Source organism: Lissotriton helveticus, chromosome 6 (genome assembly GCF_964261635.1).
Source record: "Lissotriton helveticus chromosome 6, aLisHel1.1, whole genome shotgun sequence".
Lineage (NCBI taxonomy): Eukaryota > Metazoa > Chordata > Amphibia > Caudata > Salamandridae > Lissotriton > Lissotriton helveticus.
The window spans coordinates 2,101,784,108-2,101,805,235 of NC_136067.1; the positions used below are offsets into that span (position 1 = coordinate 2,101,784,108).

Consider the following 21,128-nt stretch of genomic DNA (forward strand, 5'->3'; position numbering starts at 1 on the left):
CATGAATCAGCACCCCTCCGACGTAGGGGGTGTACAAAACGACGGGGGTGGAAATCTAGTTAGAACACCGGCTCTGCAGTGTCTGCAGCAAACCCTGGGTCAGCGATCCACGCCACGATCACTCACACTGCGCATGCGCGGCCGCCTCACCTAGTGTTTGGCCCTGTGCGCATGTGCGGTGGACGGCAGCACCCCGGACCCAAACAGGAGCACCGGATCCTCCGCGCATGCGCGGATCCTGCACCTCAGCCCCAAACAAACCGAAGGATCTGAGCGTGGTGACGAGGCTGCCGCGAGGACAGCTGACCCCTGACCCCTGACTCCAGGGCTGTGCTGCAGACAGTGACAAGCAGGATCCCCGGGTCAGGGGTGAGTGCAGCGTCATCACTGTTTGTGTTGATGGGATTTCACGAGCACCAGTGAGTTCTGAACCAGACCCAGACTGAGGGGAGTCACTGGTTACATAGAATGCGTTAAAAAGAAATAATTAAGAGGAGGGGGTGGGGGTGCAGAGGTAAAGCTGTGTGTGGGCTCCTCGGGGAGGGGCAGGGGGTGATGGAGCACCTGGGAGTGATGCAGAGGTGGAGCTGTGTATTGGGCCTTGGGTGTGGGGAGGGCAGGGGTAACTAGAGGAGCAGGCTAGGCTGGTGCAGAGGTAAAGCTGTGTATTGGGCCTTGGGTGGGGAGGGCAGGGGTAACTAGAGAAGCAGGCTAGGCCGGTGCAGAGGTGGAGCTGTGTATTGGGCCTTGGGTGCGGGGAGGGCAGGTGTAACTAGAGGAGCAGGCTAGGCCGGTGCAGAGGTGGAGCTGTGTATTGGGCCTTGGGTGTGGGGAGGGCAGGGGTAACTAGAGGAGCAGGCTAGGCCGGTGCAGAGGTGGAGCTGTGTATTGGGCCTTGGGTGTGGGGAGGGCAGGGGTAACTAGAGGAGCAGGCTAGGCTGGTGCAGAGGTGGAGCTGTGTATTGGGCCTTGGGTGTGGGGAGGGCAGGGGTAACTAGAGGAGCAGGCTAGGCTGGTGCAGAGGTGAAGCTGTGTATTGGGCCTTGGGTGGGGGGAGGGCGGGGGTAACTAGAGGAGCAGGCTAGGCTGGTGCAGAGGTGAAGCTGTGTATTGGGCCTTGGGTGTGGGGAGGGCAGGGGTAACTAGAGGAGCAGGCTAGGCTGGTGCAGACTTGGAGCTGTGTATTGGGCCTTGGGTGTGGGGAGGGCAGGGGTAACTAGAGGAGCAGGCTAGGCCGGTGCAGAGGTGGAGCTGTGTATTGGGCCTTGGGTGTGGGGAGGGCAGGGGTAACTAGAGAAGCAGGCTAGGCTGGTGCAGAGGTGAAGCTGTGTGTGGGCTCCTCGGGGAGGGGCAGGGGGTGATGGAGCACCTGGGAGGGATGCAGAGGTGGAGCTGTGTATTGGGCCTTGGGTGTGGGGAGGGCAGGGGTAACTGGAAGAGCAGGCAGGGGTGGTGCAGAGGTGAAGCTGTGCATGGAGTTCTCAGAGTGGTGAGGGCACGGTGATCAACCGTCCTGAATGTGTGAATGAATACCGCGCTGGGTCCCTGTCATGGGCTTTTGCCCTCTGTGTGTATTGCTTCGTTTAGGCTTGTTGCAAAATGCTGGCGCACTGTGGTATCTGTGAACTGAGGCAGAGGAAGAGCACGAGCTGCACAGGATCACACAGTTTATTACACCTCAGGCTCTCGTCAGGGGTGCTAGTTATACTATTCAAATTACTAGACCTGAGACTATACTACTTGCTGCAAAGGCTACACTTTTACCATTATATTGCATTTTGATGAATATACCACAAGACAGGGCACTTCTCCATTCCACCATGTAACATCGAGTCCATTTTTCATCACATGCCTACTAGTGGTTTTTACTTTGCTTCTAAATACTCTTTATTTTGTCAATAAGGAAGCAGAGAAATATATGCTTAAACATTGCTTATCCTAGAGCATGCCATTTGGCCAAATGGGAGGCCAGGATTTGAACTTTGTCTTCTGGTTCCAACTTTCCAACTAGTCCACTAGCCCACAATTAGAGTGGCAATGATTCTGATGGTAAAGCTAAAGTGCTTCCTTTCCCTAGGGCAGTGTTTCCCAAACTGTAGTCCGCGGACCCCCAGGGGTCCCTGACACATTCCCAGGGGGTCCGCAGGCAGCAGTTTTAAAAGCACTGCAAAGTATCTTGTTTAATTAGCAGTTTTCAAAGAACAATAAAAGTGTCAAGATAACAACAGTGATTAATTTCCCTCTCTGGAGAGACATGAGAGTTGTGTCCAGTGGCAGCTGTGACTGAACTAAATGATGTAGCACAGAGGGTTAAAATGCCTACTGCAAAGAACCTGTACCATGCGTTTTAAAAAACAGTATTTGATATGCATAGGTCAGTGGGTTACTGCTTTCGTCAGAGAGATTATTTTGTTACAGTGCTGTTCATAAGTGACAATCGTAATCTAGCACAGTGATAAAAAAACTGTCATCAAACAGCTGCTTGCAAACTGCAAGGTACAAGTTAGTGACTTATGTTTTTTTCAGTCTTTCAGTATCCTGATGCTTCTAAAAAGGTTTAAATACATTTTTATTGTTAAAGTCAATGCTAATCACTGTGTTATGTCCTGAATCCTGAGTTTGTGCTTCTCCAGACCAGCCTCCTCGGCTTAACAACACACTCCACTACTTCAGAAAAGCAGGGCTGCACCATATTTACAAGAATATGGTGCAGCCCTGCGTTTCCCCTGCGCTGGCGCTACACTTAACAGGGGAAGATTGTTTATGTACAGGAAGATCCCCCTTCCTGCACATAAACAATCTTGAAATGTCATTTTGTCACTTCTATGTGTGCTGCTTAATGCATCACACATGGATGTTACAAAATGCCATTTTTTTAAAGATTGTTGAGGTGCAGGAAGGGTCGCCTTCCTGAACATAAACAATCCAAAGCGTTTTTGCAAAAATGAGGAGAAATGAAGCATTTCTCCTTGTTTCTCCAAGTTAAGACCAGGTTTTCCCTGGTCTTAATTTTGGCGCTGCTTCCCATTTATGCTGCTCTTGTAAATAGGGGGCAGTGTCAAAATCAATGGGTGTTACCGGGGAAACGCCCACCGCAACACCCACTGTCCACCGCTTTCACGCTAAGCATTGTGTAAAAGGGGGTCTTATTTATAAGGAACTGTTAAGCCGCGTTCAGTGGCTTAACGTTGCCTTGTAAATAAGGAAAAGCCTCTATCGCCACGGGAACGTCTCAAAAAGTGATGTTCCCATGGTGATAGGGGTTTGTAAATATGCCCCTAGAATCATTAGTAATTTGAGTATTTGTTTTGTGTGCACATGTGTGTTAATTTTTTTCCGAATTACTGTTTTAATGTTTGAGATGTAATTCCTACAAATTGCTTGGGGGTCCCCGGCTTCCAGTGGTGACTCAATGGGGGTCCTTAGGAGTCAAAAGTTTGGGAACCACTGCCCTAGGGAATGTCAGTGTGGTGGGCCTGGCCAACTTTAGAATACAGTGTTTGTTTCAAGCATAGTTGATGAAATTGGAAAGCTGAGATTACCCCTCGCTGAAACATACTCAGTGGACCAGATCCTGTGGCAGTAAGTGGTTACTGGACAGAATCATAGTACATAATACTTTACATTGGTATTTCGAAGCTTAAGACTATTTTATTCCACTTGGATACCAGAGTTGTCATTTTGTTTATTGTCTCTCGAAATAGCAAACAGCCAAGACTTACTCTAGGAAGTGGTAAATACAGTGCAGAGTAATCAGACTCCATTAACAGCCAAGACTTACTCTAGGAAGTGGTAAATACACTGCAGAGTAATCGGACTCCATTAACAGCCAAGACTTACTCTAGGAAGTGGTAAATAGAGTGCAGAGTAATCAGACTCCATTAACGGCCAAGACTTACTCTAGGAAGTGGTAACTACAGTGCAGAGTAATCAGACTCCATTAACAGCCAAGACTTACTCTAGGAAGTGGTAACTACAGTGCAGAGTAATCAGACTCCATTAACAACCAAGACTTACTCTAGGAAGTGGTAACTACAGTGCAGGGTAATCAGATTCCATTAACAGCCAAGACTTACTCTAGGAAGTGGTAACTACAGTGCAGAGTAATCAGACTCCATTAACAGCCAAGACTTACTCTAGGAAGTGGTAAATACAGTGCAGAGTAATCAGACTCCATTAACAGCCAAGACTTACTCTAGGAAGTGGTAAATACACTGCAGAGTAATCAGACTCCATTAACAGCCAAGACTTACTCTAGGAAGTGGTAAATACAGTGCAGAGTAATCAGACTCCATTAACAGCCAAGACTTACTCTAGGAAGTGGTAAATACAGTGCAGAGTAATCAGACTCCATTAACAGCCAAGACTTACTCTAGGAAGTGGTAACTACAGTGCAGGGTAATCAGACTCCATTAACAGCCAAGACTTACTGTAGGAAGTGGTAAATAGAGTGCAGAGTAATCAGACTCCATTAACAGCCAAGACTTACTCTAGGAAGTGGTAACTACAGTGCAGAGTAATCAGACTCCATTAACAGCCAATACTTATTCTAGGAAGTGGTAACTACAGTGCAGAGTAATCAGACTCCATTAACAGCCAAGACTTACTCTAGGAAGTGGTAAATACAGTGCAGAGTAATCAGACTCCATTAACAACCAAGACCTACTCTAGGAAGTGGTAAATACACTGCAGAGTAATCAGACTCTATTAACAGCCAAGACTTACTCTAGGAAGTGGTAACTACAGTGCAGAGTAATCAGACTCTATTAACAGCCAAGACTTACTCTAGGAAGTGGTAACTACAGTGCAGAGTAATCAGACTCCATTAACGGCCAAGACTTACTCTAGGAAGTGGTAAATACAGTGCAGAGTAATCAGACTCCATTAACAGCCAAGACTTACTCTAGGAAGTGGTAACTACAGTGCAGGGTAATCAGACTCCATTAACAGCCAAGACTTACTCTAGGAAGTGGTAACTACAGTGCAGGGTAATCAGATTCCATTAACAGCCAAGACTTACTCTAGAAAGTGGTAACTACAGTGCAGAGTAATCAGACTCCATTAACAGCCAAGACTTACTCTAGGAAGTGGTAAATACAGTGCAGAGTAATCAGACTCCATTAACAGCCAAGACTTACTCTAGGAAGTGGTAAATACACTGCAGAGTAATCAGACTCCATTAACAGCCAAGACTTACTCTAGGAAGTGGTAACTACAGTGCAGAGTAATCAGACTCCATTAACAGCCAAGACTTACTCTAGGAAGTGGTAACTACAGTGCAGAGTAATCAGACTCCATTAACAGCCAAGACTTACTCTAGGAAGTGGTAAATACAGTGCAGAGTAATCAGACTCCATTAACAGCCAAGACTTACTCTAGGAAGTGGTAACTACAGTGCAGGGTAATCAGACTCCATTAAAAGCCAAGACTTACTCTAGTAAGTGGTAAATACAGTGCAGAGTAATCAGACTCCATTAACGGCCAAGACTTACTCTAGGAAGTGGTAACTACAGTGCAGGGTAATTAGACTCCATTAACAGCCAAGACTTACTCTAGGAAGTGGTAAATACAGTGCAGAGTAATCAGACTCCATTAACAGCCAAGACTTTCTCTAGGAAGTGGTAAATACACTGCAGAGTAATCAGACTCCATTAACAGCCAAGACTTACTCTAGGAAGAGGTAAATACAGTGCAGGGTAATCAGACACCATTAACGGCCAAGACTTACTCTAGGAAGTGGTAAATACAGTGCAGAGTAATCAGACTCCATTAACAGCCAAGACTTACTCTAGGAAGTGGTAACTACAGTGCAGGGTAATCAGACTCCATTAACATCCAAGACTTACTCTAGGAAGTGGTAAATACAGTGCAGAGTAATCAGATTCCATTAACAGCCAAGACTTACTCTAGGAAGTGGTAACTACAGTGCAGAGTAATCAGACTCCATTAACAGCCAAGACTTACTCTAGGAAGTGGTAACTACAGTGCAGAGTAATCAGACTCCATTAACGGCCAAGACTTACTCTAGGAAGTGGTAAATACAGTGCAGAGTAATCAGACTCCATTAACAGCCAAGACTTACTCTAGGAAGTGGTAACTACAGTGCAGGGTAATCAGACTCCATTAACAGCCAAGACTTACTCTAGGAAGTGGTAACTACAGTGCAGAGTAATCAGACTCCATTAACGGCCAAGACTTACTCTAGGAAGTGGTAAATACAGTGCAGAGTAATCAGACTCCATTAACAGCCAAGACTTACTCTAGGAAGTGGTAACTACAGTGCAGGGTAATCAGACTCCATTAACAGCCAAGACTTACTCTAGGAAGTGGTAAATACAGTGCAGAGTAACCAGACTCCATTAACGGCCACGACTTACTCTAGGAAGTGGTAACTACAGTGCAGAGTAATCAGACTCCATTAACGGCCAAGACTTACTCTAGGAAGTGGTAAATACAGTGCAGAGTAATCAGACTCCATTAACAGCCAAGACTTACTCTAGGAAGTGGTAACTACAGTGCAGGGTAATCAGACTCCATTAACAGCCAAGACTTACTGTAGGAAGTGGTAAATAGAGTGCAGAGTAATCAGACTCCATTAACAGCCAAGACTTACTCTAGGAAGTGGTAACTACAGTGCAGAGTAATCAGACTCCATTAACAGCCAATACTTACTCTAGGAAGTGGTAACTACAGTGCAGAGTAATCAGACTCCATTAACAGCCAAGACTTACTCTAGGAAGTGGTAACTACAGTGCAGGGTAATCAGACTCCATTAACAGCCAAGACTTACTCTAGGAAGTGGTAAATACAGTGCAGAGTAATCAGACTCCATTAACAGCCAAGACCTACTCTAGGAAGTGGTAAATACACTGCAGAGTAATCAGACTCTATTAACAGCCAAGACTTACTCTAGGAAGTGGTAACTACAGTGCAGAGTAATCAGACTCCATTAACGTCCAAGACTTACTCTAGGAAGTGGTAAATACAGTGCAGAGTAATCAGACTCCATTAACAGCCAAGACTTACTCTAGGAAGTGGTAACTACAGTGCAGGGTAATCAGACTCCATTAACAGCCAAGACTTACTCTAGGAAGTGGTAAATACAGTGCAGAGTAATCAGATTCCATTAACAGCCAAGACTTACTCTAGGAAGTGGTAAATACAGTGCAGAGTAATCAGACTCCATTAACAGCCAAGACTTACTCTAGGAAGTGGTAAATAGAGTGCAGAGTAATCAGACTCCATTAACAGCCAAGACTTACTCTAGGAAGTGGTAAATACAGTGCAGGGTAATCAGACTCCATTAACAGCCAAGACTTACTCTAGGAAGTGGTAACTACAGTGCAGGGTAATCAGACTCCATTAACAGCCAAGACTTACTCTAGGAAGTGGTAAATACAGTGCAGAGTAATCAGACTCCATTAACAGCCAAGACGTACTCTAGGAAGTGGTAAATACACTGCAGAGTAATCAGACTCCATTAACAGCCAAGACTTACTCTAGGAAGTGGTAACTACAGTGCAGAGTAATCAGACTCCATTAACGGCCAAGACTTACTCTAGGAAGTGGTAACTACAGTGCAGAGTAATCAGACTCCATTAACAGCCAAGACTTACTCTAGGAAGTGGTAAATACAGTGCAGAGTAATCAGACTCCATTAACAGCCAAGACTTACTCTAGGAAGTGGTAACTACAGTGCAGGGTAATCAAACTCCATTAACATCCAAGACTTACTCTAGGAAGTGGTAAATACAGTGCAGAGTAATCAGATTCCATTAACAGCCAAGACTTACTCTAGGAAGTGGTAATTACAGTGCAGAGTAATCAGACTCCATTAACAGCCAAGACTTACTCTAGGAAGAGGTAAATACAGTGCAGAGTAATCAGACTCCATTAACAGCCAAGACTTACTCTAGGAAGTGGTAAATACAGTGCAGAGTTATCAGACTCCATTAACAGCCAAGACTTACTCTAGGAAGTGGTAAATACAGTGCAGAGTAATCAGACTCCATTAACAGCCAAGACTTACTCTAGGAAGTGGTAAATACAGTGCAGAGTAATCAGACTCCATTAACAGCCAAGACTTACTCTAGGAAGTGGTAAATACACTGCAGAGTAATCAAACTCCATTAACAGCCTAGACTTACTCTAGGAAGTGGTAAATACAGTGCAGAGTAATCAGACTCCATTAACAGCCAAGACGTACTCTAGGAAGTGGTAAATACAGTGCAGAGTAATCAGACTCCATTAACAGCCAAGACTTACTCTAGGAAGTGGTAAATACACTGCAGAGTAATCAGACTCCATTACAGCCAAGACTTACTCTAGGAAGTGGAAAATACAGTGCAGAGTAATCAGACTCCATTAACTCCAGCTGAGCTATGTCTGTTTAATGACTGATTTACAGGAGGGGAAATTTTGAATAAAAAATACTCAAAAATGAGCTCCATGACCGCGGGCCACCCGCTGCGCAACAAACATTTTCTGATGTCTCAGCACATGCAAAGTGCCAATGCATACTCGCTGTGACTGCAGACTCCCAAAGTGTTGTGTGACGTGAGAATGGAAAGTTGGCAATTGCTTGCAGAGGTTTAGCCATGTCGTGTGGCTTCTCTTGCTCTGCGTGTTGTGGGGGCCTAAGCTTCCCTCTCCTCTGCAGTGTTATGAGACAGAAAGGATAGCAATGGAGTGTCTGGGGATTTGGGGAACAGGAACTGGCTGCCCTGGGGTGATCTAGGAACCACTCTTGCCCTCAGTATGTTGTAGATCCTAGTCGCCCTCTCCCCTGCAGTGTTATGGGGCTGGATGGAGACTCTTGGGATTCAGGGGACAGAGGTTGGCTGCTGGGTGATCTGGGGCCCGCTCCTGCTTCACTGAACTGTTCTTGGAGCCTTTCTTGTCACGTTATTTTATTAAAGCTGTCCCAAAAGATAATTTGCACCCAATGAAAATGGATTACAAAGAAAAATACCATCTTGTAGGATTCCTGGGATTTCCAGAGAGAGTCATCTTGTATCACCAACATACTGTATTGTCATCAGAGGACGTTTGTTTCTACACAAAGACAATATATTTGGGGTACAACCATGTACTTTGACATACAATTTATTGTATTTTGACAGTTTTGCAATAGCGGCAATGTTAGCAGACTGTGTTCACACAGATATGAAATGTGAAATGGTATATCCTGTTCATAATTGCACGTTGTGTATTCAAGCAGTGATGGGAGTTATGATATTTGTATTTATCTGCATTTGGTTTTGTTGCAGTATTAATGGCACACTAGCATGGTTGTAGTATTTCTTTTGTGTTTACGTTTGGGTGGGGTACTTAAGGTCACGTGCTACATTAGAAGGTGTGTGGTAAATAAATAAATAATACCTCTATTTTTGACTGGATATACAATAACAGATAGCTCAATAAAATAAGAGTCAAGATTCGAGGTAGCTGGAGTTTGCAGGTTTAATACAGCATAAAGGACAGGAACAGGACAACCTGCACGGGAACAGGATGGCAGGGCCCGGCAGGGGGGCCCGACAGCTGCCGGGCAGGATCTGGGATGAGCGTGCTAACTTTTAATAACAGTACACAAGCATATATAGTTGAACAAAATACATGGTATTCAATACAATATGCGTAGCAGTGGGCAGGGCCTGTAGCAGTCGCGAAAGATAAGGCTGAAAGTAGGTGTAACAAGAGGCGTGTACATAGACATGTGATGCAAACGTAACAGAATATGTCATAAAATGGGGCGGAAACATGGAGGGGGCTACCTGAGGAGCCGGGACCTCTGACCTAGAGGTGCGCGCAAACTGGCAGTGACGTGTTACTAGGAGAAGCTGGGGGCTATGACTTCTGCGCTAGAAGAGGAGACGAAAGTCTGGAGAGTCAGGGCGACATGTACCTAAACACTATCTAGTATCTGATGTTTAGAGAACACGTTGATAGAATCCAAAAGTTATCAGGGCTAAGGCTAACAGACACTAAGACTGGTGCATGCATTATTCTACATGTAGTGTGTGTTGAGGAATATTAAATGACCATTAATACAGTATTTCTCTTACATGGAGACGTAAAGGCTAGACGATGACTGAAACTATTGATGCGATTCAGTAGCTTAGGAATGCAGAGAAGGAGAGCTGGACTGATAACTAGAATCATAACATACTCTTGGCAGACTGGCAGGCAGAGCCAGGCCGTGCCGGGCACTGAGAGGCAGGAAGTAAGTGAAGGGTCATGGATGCAGGTGGGGGCTGTATCGCTCCTCAGCGAGGGTTCAGGAGACAGGAGCTGAATCTGGTGTCCAGGCCCTTTTGAGGCCTAGAAACGGGGACTTTTACTGAATTAACGTGCACACTGTGAAACGTGGCAACATAACTTTACATAGGCCTAATACTCGTAGCTTTCACGAGAAATGGAAACTGGCATACTAGAGTTGGACACAACTAGAATTGCGTCTTTAATCGATCATAAGGGAATACATATGCATATTAATCATGCACATATAACATAAGGTGGGGAACACGTAGGGACACAGAACATGGCAAAATTTACTTTTCCACATTCCCTCCTTGTCACTACGTTTCCATCAGGAAACATCAATATTCATGATACCATCTATCATTTCATACAGTATCATTTGCTCGTCTCGAATTGTCTTGGAACGGGACTTAGGACGGGGACTTGGAATACAGGATGTAGCACAAATGCCGCAAATCGCAGGGCCACATTGTAAACAGAGGCAGCAACTGAAAATGATCATTACTGCTATACCTAGGAATGACAATACTTTCCTTCCCCAGGCAGAAATTATACTCCAGAGCCAACCGGACCATGTCCAGGTGCCTGGATTCTGGTGTAACAGATGGGCAATTTTATGAAGTCTGGTTATAGCTGAATAAACAGACGGCGCGTTATTAGGAATGAAAATGCAGCAACTAGATCCGATGACTCTACATGCCCCGCCCCTATCGGCCAGTATGACGTCAAGGACGAGACGATTTTGCAAAACTACAAATCTCATAGCAGATTGCTCTTCGGTTAAGTTACCTAGAGCAGAAGTAGTCTCATTCACTACTGCTTCAAGGGTTCTGGTTAACCTACGGATTAGCTTACTATTCTGGACGGGGCCTAAAAAGAAGAAGAATCCTTTATTAAAATCTTGAGACTGTTCTAGAGTAGTTTCAGTTTGATCGACAATCGGGGACTCGATCTCCCTTCTATGTCTAATGTGTACTAGATGGGTGTTTCTATGATAATCGGATGGGGCTAGAAAAACTGGTGGCAGTAGGAAGGCAATGTAACAGGTTCCATCCCAATCGAGGGGCAGACGAACATATGCGGTCTGACCACAAACAAAATATGAATGACGTGAAGCTTTGAAAATAGATTCCCTACTGTCACTATACTTGACAATAGTAGTACAATCACTATGTCCTACATGTGCAGAACCATTCTTTCGGACACATAATTCGCCTTTGACTGGTAGTACTGAAATTGCAGGTAAATCTGGAGTAGTATCAGACTGAACATTCAGGACCATAAAATTCGAAGAATAATTACCTAAATTATAAACTTCATTTTCTAGATCTAACCCGGTTCTATGGGAAAGACCTTGCTTGTCTGGAAAACATGTACTGTTTAGAAGGGACATATCAGTTGAGGATGACGTTAACGTGGACCATGCTCCACACGAACCATTATGTGAGAATGGATAAGGAAAGAGTGGCAGAACTCCCTTCGGTGTCTGGAAAGGGGGGAGTCGACCACACACCCAACAATTAGTGGCATTGCTGGTCTGGTGTGAATAGTGCAACATTCTTATAAATGTATTGTTTCGCATAGCAAGACGATAGGATAGCTCGTGAGGAGGCAGATCACTAAAGGTGTGCTCTACTGTAACATTAGAAGACTTATTTACATGAGAAATTGGAAAACATAAATGCAATGCATAACTAGTGCAGGTAATCATCAAACTCAAAAATAGAAGAAAACATAAAATAATGATACATCTGATAGAGTTTTGACTAACTCTCTCACTATGGGGGTCTATCTTATACATGTCAGAAACCTGTCTAACCGTTTCACCTAGGGGAGGACTTAGACAATTAAACTGGCTGACTTATTTTACTAGACCGGAGCTTCTTTTTATACTCCTGTTGCGGAGTTTCCTCTAACAGGGAGGGCTTGGTATCAATGTCATTTGCGGGACAGTCCTTGAGAATAGTATTTTGGCAGTCTTTAGATAAAATGTAGTCCTTGGCAAAAGTTTTAGGTTTGACTCCATGGAACTTCTTGACGTGAGACAGATGGACCCACCCCTTACGGCCCTCCAACTTCACGGCCGTACGGGTGGTCAGAAGGACTTGCTTCGGTTCCTTCCAACGAGGCTCCAGCGGACTTGAACGATCGAAATTTCTCACAAGGACCAAACTTCCTGGAACGATTTCATGCGGTTTCACCTCGGTATTGTCTGGAAATGCGGCGGCAACCTGTGAACGACAAGAGTGGAGGGCAGACATCAAGGAAGCTAGGTAATCTGTCAGCATATTACTGGAAACATCTGTAATACTTCGGGGTCTAGGTGTACCCCACATATTAGGGGGGCGGCCGAATACGACCTCGTACGGGGACAGACCTGATCTGGAATGTGCAACCATGCACATATAGAATAGGGCGACCGGCAGAGCTACTAGCCAGTCTACACCTTTCTCTTTACAGACTTTTGCAATGCGGATTTTCAGGGTCTGATTATGTCTCTCTACGAGACCTGCTGCTTCAGGATGGCGTACACAATTAAACTTCCACTGGTACCCTAACAGAAGGGAAACGTGCTTCATTATCTCTGATGAGAACGGCTGGCCGTTGTCTGAATACACGACCCTAGGAAGTCCATAGCGGGGGAAGAATTCACGAACCAGCTGCTTGGCAGTGGTCGCGGCTGTATAATCTGGGACTGGATATGCCTCTGTCCACCTGGACAAAGCGCATACAACTACAAGGACATATTTGAAACCTCGACATCGCTCCATCTGAATGTAATCCATTTGGAGGACTTCAAAAGGGTGGTCAGGAGGCTGGAATCCCCCTTGTTCCACCGGGACACTTTTACCTGGATTGAACTGACAACATATCATACAGGTACGGACTTTCTGCTTGGCTGCAGCTCGTAAATGCTTGTTGAACCAAATGTTCTGGATACTGTCTAACATGGCTTTTTCTCCTAAATGTGCAGGACTATGTGCGGTATTGATAATGACTTGAACAATTGAGTCGGGGAGAAACCATGTGGCTTTTCCCTTCGTCAACCATCCTTGATCTGTCTGGACCCCTCCTTGTTCGGACCATTTCTTAATTTCATCGGGAGTAGCATGTGACTGGATATCTATGACATCTTGAGTGGGGTCCTTAACTGTCATACATTTAGTCTGATCTGGAGTGGATGTCTGTGTCCTGTTAACTGGAATGTCTGGAGTCTGGGCTGTGAGCTTGGCTGTTTGGTCTGCTAGATCATTACCTTGGGAAATAATGTCAGTAACTTTCGTATGGGCTTTGCACTTCATGATAGCGATAGCTGTCGGTAAATGTATTGCATCTAACAGAGCTTGAATGAGGAGACCATGCTGAATCTTGGTTCCATGAGAGGTCATAAAACCTCTTTCCTGCCAGAGCACTCCAAAGTCGTGTACGACTCCGAATGCGTAACGTGAATCTGTGTATATATTAACCTTCAGGTTCTTGGCACGTATGCAGGCTTGGGTCAGAGCGACTAGCTCTGCTGCTTGAGCGGACAGAGTGTCAATACGGTGTGTCTCTACAACTTCAGTGTCAGTAGTCACTGCATACGCGGCTACTAGATCTCCTGTACTTGTTCTCATACATGAACCATCCACATAAAGTGTCAGGTCGGGATCTGGTAATGGAATATCTGTCAAGTCTTGTCTTGGCTTTGTCATGGTGTTAACTACTTCCACACAGTCATGTGTGGCAGGATTTGAAGTAACTGACGGTAACAGTGTAGCAGGATTTAAAACGTTGCAGCGTCTGATTTCTATGTGTGGCTGGAACAGTGTCAATTTATAACCTGTTAAACGTGCAATTGTCAAGTGCTGAGTCTGTGTTCGGTTTAAAAGAACTTCCACGGAGTGTGGAACTTGTACTGTCAGGGAATGTCCTAATACTATGGAATCACTTTGTCTAATAGCTAGTGCTGTGGCTGCAACTGACTTGAGGCACGCAGGCAGAGCCTGGGCTACTGGATCTAGTGTGCTCGAAAAATAAGCACAAGGCTTGTATTGTCCTGCTTGATCTTGTGTGAGAACTGATAATGCTGTACCTTCGCGTTCTGTGACGAAAAGTGTAAAAGGCTTACTGTAGTTCGGTGTAGCTAGAACAGGTGCTTGACATAGGGCTTTCTTTAATTCATTAAAAGCAAGTGTATGTTCAGATGTCCAAGGGAGGACAGTCGATACGGCTGCCTCCTGTGTCGTTAACTGTATCAGTGGCTTGGCTAGAAATGCATACTGGGGAATCCATTGTCTGCAATAAGAAGTGAGGCCGATAAAAGCTCGTACCTCCTTCTGGGTCTTGGGCTGAGGAAGACTCGCTATTAACTGGATACGATCAGGTGTCAACTGCCTACCCCTCTTGGACAGTAAGTGGCCTAAATAGATCACTTGCTGGACACAGAATTGAAGCTTCGAAGGGGACACCTTGTGCCCCATCTCGGCTAGGAAATACAAAACTGTAAGTGACGCTCGCTCGCAGTCACGTTCAGAACGGGCTGTGATCAGTAGATCATCGACATACTGGAGCAGGGCAGTGTCAGTTGGCATGTGAATATTGTCTAGTTGTCTTTTAAGTGCTTGACTGTAAATGCTAGGACTTTCTGTGAAACCTTGAGGAGCTTGTGTGAATTTATAGCTCCTTCCATTTAAACAGAATCCGAAAAGGAACTGGCTGTCTGGATGAATGGGGACACTGAAAAATGCATTTTTAAGGTCTATGACTGTGAAAAACGTAGCTTCAGAATCAATGGCTGTCAATAAGGAAGAAATATCTGGAACAACTGGGTACTGGGGAATGATACATTTATTAAGTTCTCGAAGGTCAATCACTAATCGATATACTGGAGGTGCATTTGGATCAGTACGCTTCATGACTGGAATGATAGGAGAATTACATACATTGGAGTCAGTTTCTACAACCACTCCTTGAGCAATGAGCTCGTCAATAATTTTGGATAAGGCTGCTACAGCCTCGGGTGGCAATCTGTACTGTCTGATTCGTGGTAACATACACCTGGCTTGAGAGTCACACGATGGGGTGTGATTTGCATAAAACCAATATCAGTTGGACCTTGTGCCCATAGGTGCTGCGGGACATTCAATAGTCTTGGATCAAAATCACGTAATACATAGTGACCCTTAAAGTCACGTAAAAACAAACGTATTCCCTCTGGGGAACAACATATGACTGCACCTAATTCTTTCAGTGTCTTAATACCTAACAAATTTTCTGGACATGATTTCGTAAGTAACAGGTCAGTAGTTCGGGACAATGGACCTACTTCTAGAGTAACTGGTTTAGAAATCTCGTTTACAATAGGCTTTCCTGAAAATCCAAGGGAAACATTTCTTGAGCCTGAGAGCGGAGCCCCTGGAACCTCGTCGTGACTTATGGTAGTCCTACTTGCCCCTGTATCAATCAGAAACTTTCTGTCTTTCCCTAGTACTTGACTGTGAACATAGGGACCCTCTTGATCTACAGGTATCTCGATGAGAGGCAAGCCTACCTCCCTCTCTAGGCTGTTTCATGAATACTGCTGGTACTCTGGATACTCGGACTGTGCATACTGGTACATCTGCTGTGTAACATGCTGTGTTGCAGCAATAGGCTGCGGTGCTGTAACTGTCTGTTGTGCATTCTGTGGTGACTGAGAAGTCTGTGAAACTTGTTCTTGTCTAGGCGGACGTGGTCTTTCTTTAGTCTTACCGGTAGCTATGTTGTGTTTCAGAACTGCACACTCGTTTATAAAATGACCTGGTTGCTTACAATAATTGCAGGTCCCTTTAACAGGAACTGCAGGATGACTGGCTTGATTCGTACCCCTCTTCTGACTGTCTTGAGGAACAGATTGTGCAACTAATACTTTCATTTTCGTGTCTTTCATACGTTTCCTTTCATGGTCTTGCTCTTCTCTGATTCTATTCTGGTGATACTGAAGCATCTGAAGCATTTGGGACGGAGTATTAGCTTGCCAGGTACTTTCGACTTTCAAAACTCTGTTTTTAACTTGTGGACTTGAATTCTCGACTAGTTTAGTAACAAAAAGATGAGGGTATGACTCACTACTCGTCTTGAGACCACTGTTAATGCTAAAGCATTTCTCGAACCTAGAATAAAAATCACTAGTATCTTCGTCTGGTTTCTGTTTACAGGCTGAGATTGCATCCCAGTCTTCCTTTTTCGTGGCTAGTAACCTTGGCAAAACTTGAATTAACAGTTCGGGCAATTCCTTACATTTGTCTCCTAGACCGGTACCTGGTACACGTATATTATCTTCAGCTTCTAAAGCTGCCCAATCTATCTTTTTCTCTCCCACCTCCCATTCTTTTTCCTTGAGTTTTTCATATGTGCCCGCAGGCAACAGAACCTTTAACATTTTAATTATATCTGGATACGTGTATTCTCCCATACGGAGCATGTCTTTTAATTCACGGTGGAAGCCTGCTGGATCTTTATCATGACAGGGAATTAATTTCTTCATCTCTAAGAGTTCCATCTTTGTAATCGGGGTGTAAACAAATACTCGTTGCATTTCACCACCCGGTGTCCTGACTGGGTGTACTTCTCGTAACGGATGCTGTCTGTCTATGTAAAACGGTTTACTTTCTGGGGGTGAGACGTGAACAAAATGCGGGTTCAGAAACGTTCTATATTTGTGGCGCTGTTCTAGAATGACACTAACTAAATCGGTACCTAGACCTTTCCATCTATACTGGAGTAACTCGTTCAGGACATCATGTAACGGACCTGGATCGGAATGCTGACCCTCATACAGAGTAATGAGGTGCTGGATCATATACATACCCACCAGTCGCTGCTCGGCTGGGGGTAGTTTCAGAAACATTTGTGCCACTATTTCGTCTGGAAAAGTGGTAGAATCAGTAGCCCATCGGACTGCTGATCGGGCTAGTTCTTGTTCATGCATAGTACTAAGTTCACTATAACCGATTCGTGATTTCAGAATGTGATCGGTAGCTTGAAATACTTGTTCTAGAGAACCTTGTTCTGGTGCTGGAAGAGGAACAGTTTTCTTGTAGTCTAGACGTGAATGTCGGTCGGAAAGTCTAGTTCTACCTACATACGCTATTCTGGTGGGATTCTCGTCGTCTACCTCTTCGGTATCAGAGTTACTTTCTTTCTCGCTTACTAGTGCTTCTTTGCGTTTGTCGTGTAACCTTATTATCTCTTTACGAATTTTCTTGTACATACTCTCTATACTACTGATGGTTCTGTGTTTACCCTCGGCTATATTATCACTCCACCTTGTCAGAACTTTCATTTCGGTCTGATCTTTAGTCGGAGAATCTTGTTCCCTTATTAGACAATTAATTAGAAACTTTAATAACATGAGCTGAATCTCGGCTTTCCTTTGAGACATGGCTTCGCCAATACTTTCTGGATCTGTTCCTGTACGAATAAAACGATACATTCTGTCTAGATCTTCTTTCATATTCGGTAGGGTGACCAAATACTCGGACACCTGCCTTATACGTACGGAATATATAACCATACTATCCTCGCCTGGGACTGGATCATAACAGCATTCGGTAAGAGCACGCCTGATTTCTGCAATGGACTGATATTTGGGCGTACGCTGTAACGCACGTTCATGTAACTCGACTGACGTTACACGTTTGTGTGGCGGCGGGGTTCCCGGGGGTCCTCCTCCCGCGGCCCCTAAACTGGAATCGTCGACTGATACTCTTCGTGCTGGCAGAGTGACCGATGTAGCGGGTACTTGTAATATAGGCTGGAGCGGGGGTACCGTAACGGGTACTGTAACGGGTGCCCCGGTGACTGGAGGAGCAGGAATTGCATTATTTACAGGAGCTGGCGGAACAGGATTTGCATATTCTGGGACTGTGTCGTCCAAGTAGGACGAGAGAAAAATATCAGCTGCGGTTGGTTTGTGACGTAGCTTGGTCGGAACTAATGGTGGCGGAAAATTACTGGATGCCTCCGGGGTTGCTTTTGGCAAGCCCTCGGCAAGAAGAGGGTACATACCCTTGATAAGGGCATTCCTCTGTCTGTCTGACTGTTCGGTTTTAACTCGTTCACCTATTTCAATTAATTCCTTTTCTTGGGCTCTTTCTGAGGATTCTCTACTTAATTCTGACTTTCTGATTTCTTTTTCTGTTCTTTTATGAGATTCTTTGCGCCATAACTCGATGGCATCTTTCTGTGACTGTCTGGCTTTCTTTTTCCATAATACTTCTTCTACTCGCATGATGCACTCGGCATCCCATGTGCCTGATACAGGCCATCTATATTTTTCTTCTAATTCCTTGGTATACTCGACCCATAAATCTAGATACAATATGGCACTTATGCCATGCTTGTGATACATAAAATGACCTGGACTGTCCCTAGGCGGGACAGGAACTGCTTCTTCGAGCAGACCTTTTCTAGTTTTTAACTGACGTAATTTCGAGAACAAAGGCATAACTAGGCTGGAGTTCGGACACAATACAATACACAATGAACACAATAATTACTTGAATACGAAGCATTCATACCACGACACTGAAAAACACATGAAATAACATTTAAAAATAACAGTTCGGACAAGATACTACCTGAAATACTGAGAACAGAACACATGAATTTTCTCGAGAACAGAACTGCCTAGAATTACTAGATGCACTGCTGAAACAGTACGAAACTTACCGGTCTCATAAAGAGACACGTCAGGACCCGCACCCACCTAAGTGGACACTTCGTGTTGGATCTGTGTACCCAAACCCACGGACCAGAGACAATTAAATTGACCCTGTCTAGATACTACCCCAGCAACGGTACTCACCGGGCAGCAAGAACGGAAGGCCTCGGACTGGACTGGACTGCTACGACGACGGACTACGAACTTCGGACTTCAGTTACAGGTGGGCCTCCGGATACCTCGGACCTTGGACTCTCGGCTTGGGCTCTGGTCGGGACTCGCCGCGTTCCTCCACCGCCTCGTCTGGATGCTGGACCGCAACCTCCGTCTCCTCCGTGGGCCTGAGGGATACTTGAAGCAGAAATATCTGCACGTGCATGGTATGGTTCCGTCACGGCTGCAGAGGGTCAGGGGGCTGGCGTGGCTTCTCCGGCGCGTGGGGAAAGGGCAAGTTCCTGTTCGGGCGCCATTATGTTGTGGAAAAGTAAATTTTGCCATGTTCTGTGTCCCTACGCCTCATCCATCATATGTTATGTATGCATGACCAATATGCATATGTTATTCCCCATTTCTGATTAAAGACGCAATTACAGTTGTGTCCACCTCTGGTATGCTATTTTCCAGTCCTCGTGAATACTACGAATATCAGGCCTATGTAAGTAATGTTGCCACGTTTCTCAGTGTGCACGTTATTCAATTATAAAGTCCCCGTTTCTAGGCCTCAAAAGGGCCCGGACCACAGATTCAGCTCCTGTCTCCTGAAAAGCCTCGCTGAGGAGCGATACAGCCCCCACCTGTATCCTCGACCCTTCACTTACTTCCTGCCTAGCAGTGCCCGGTGCAGCCCGGCTCTGCCTCTGAGTCTGCCAAAAGTATGTTATAAGTTCCTGCTATCAGTTCAGTCCTCCTCTTCTGCATTCCTAAGCTACTGAACTGCATCAATAGTTTCCGTCATTGTCTAGCCTTCTCGGCTCCACGTTAGAGAAATACTGTATTTAATGGTCATTTAATATTCTTCACGTACTACATGTAGAATAATGCATGGTCCAGTCTTAGAATCAGGTTAGCTTTTCATCAACATGTTCCCTAAACATTAGATACCAGATAGGGTTTAGGTACATGTCGCTCCGACCCTCCAGACTCTAGTCTCTGCTCCTAGCACAGAGTTCGTAGCCCCAACTTCTCCTAGTAACACGTCATTGCCAGTTTTCGCGCACCATTAGGTTAGAGGTCCCGGCTCCTTAGGTAGCCCCCTCCTATGTTTCCGCCCATTCATGACATATTCTGTTACGTTTGCATCACATGTCTATGTAAACTCCCAGTTACACCCACTTTTACTGTTATCTCTCGCGACTGTTACACGTCACGCCTTCTATTCCACCCACTGTCACGCCTACTGCAATGTAATGCTATGTGTTTGCGCTATGTATATATATATCAATGTTATGTTATTGAATGTTAGCGCGCTCATCCCAGACCAAGCCCCAGCAGCTGCTGGGCATCTTTTTCCCCTACTGGGTCCCAGTTGTCCTGCTGGGCCCTGTCGTTCTGCTCATCCTATGCAGGTTGTCCTGATCCTGTCCTTATGCTGTAATAAACCTGCAAAACTCCTACTACCTCGAACCTTGACTCTTATTTATTGAGCTATCTGTTATTTATTCATTCATGCACTCAAAAATAGGGTATTATTTATTTATTTACCACATAATGGCGCCCGAACAGGGACTTGCCCTTTCCCCACGCGTCGGTGAAGCCACGCCGACCCCCTGACCCCTGCAGTCGTGACGGAACTCTTCTGGCCAAGTGCAGATATTTCTGCTTCAAGTATCCCTCAGGCCCACGGAGGAGACGGAGGAGGCGGTCCAGCATCCGAACGAGACGGTGGAGGAACGCGGCGAGTCCCGACCAGAGCCCAAGCCGAGAGTCCAAGGTCCGAGGTATCCGGAGGTCCACCCGTAACTGAAGTCCGAAGTCCGAAGTTCGTCGTCGTAGTCCAGTCCCGTCCGAGGCCTTCCGTTCCGTGCTGCCCGGTGAGTACCATTGCTGGGGTAGTGTCTAGACAGGGTCAGTCTAAATTGACTCTGGTCCGTGGGTTGGTGGTACCCAAGCCCGCAAACGAAGTGTTCACCTAGGTGGATACGGGTCTTGATGTGTTCCTTTATGGGACCGGTATGTTCCGTAC

General features: G+C 45.3%; 1 protein-coding gene across 3 annotated transcripts in view; it reads left to right on the forward strand.

The window, feature by feature from the left end:
* The first annotated feature begins 213 nt into the window (after positions 1 to 213).
* The window catches only part of LOC144764049 (uncharacterized), a 63,667-nt gene continuing 42,752 nt past the window's right edge, over positions 214 to 21,128 (forward strand). Inside the window, exon 1 of one of the 3 annotated variants that reach the window (XM_078650197.1) lies at positions 214 to 369. The gene's annotated coding sequence lies outside the window, so the exon portion shown is untranslated. Of the gene's footprint in view, positions 420 to 21,128 lie in introns of all 3 variants that reach the window. The other 2 variants (XR_013596303.1, XM_078650198.1) reach the window with 2 other exon arrangements.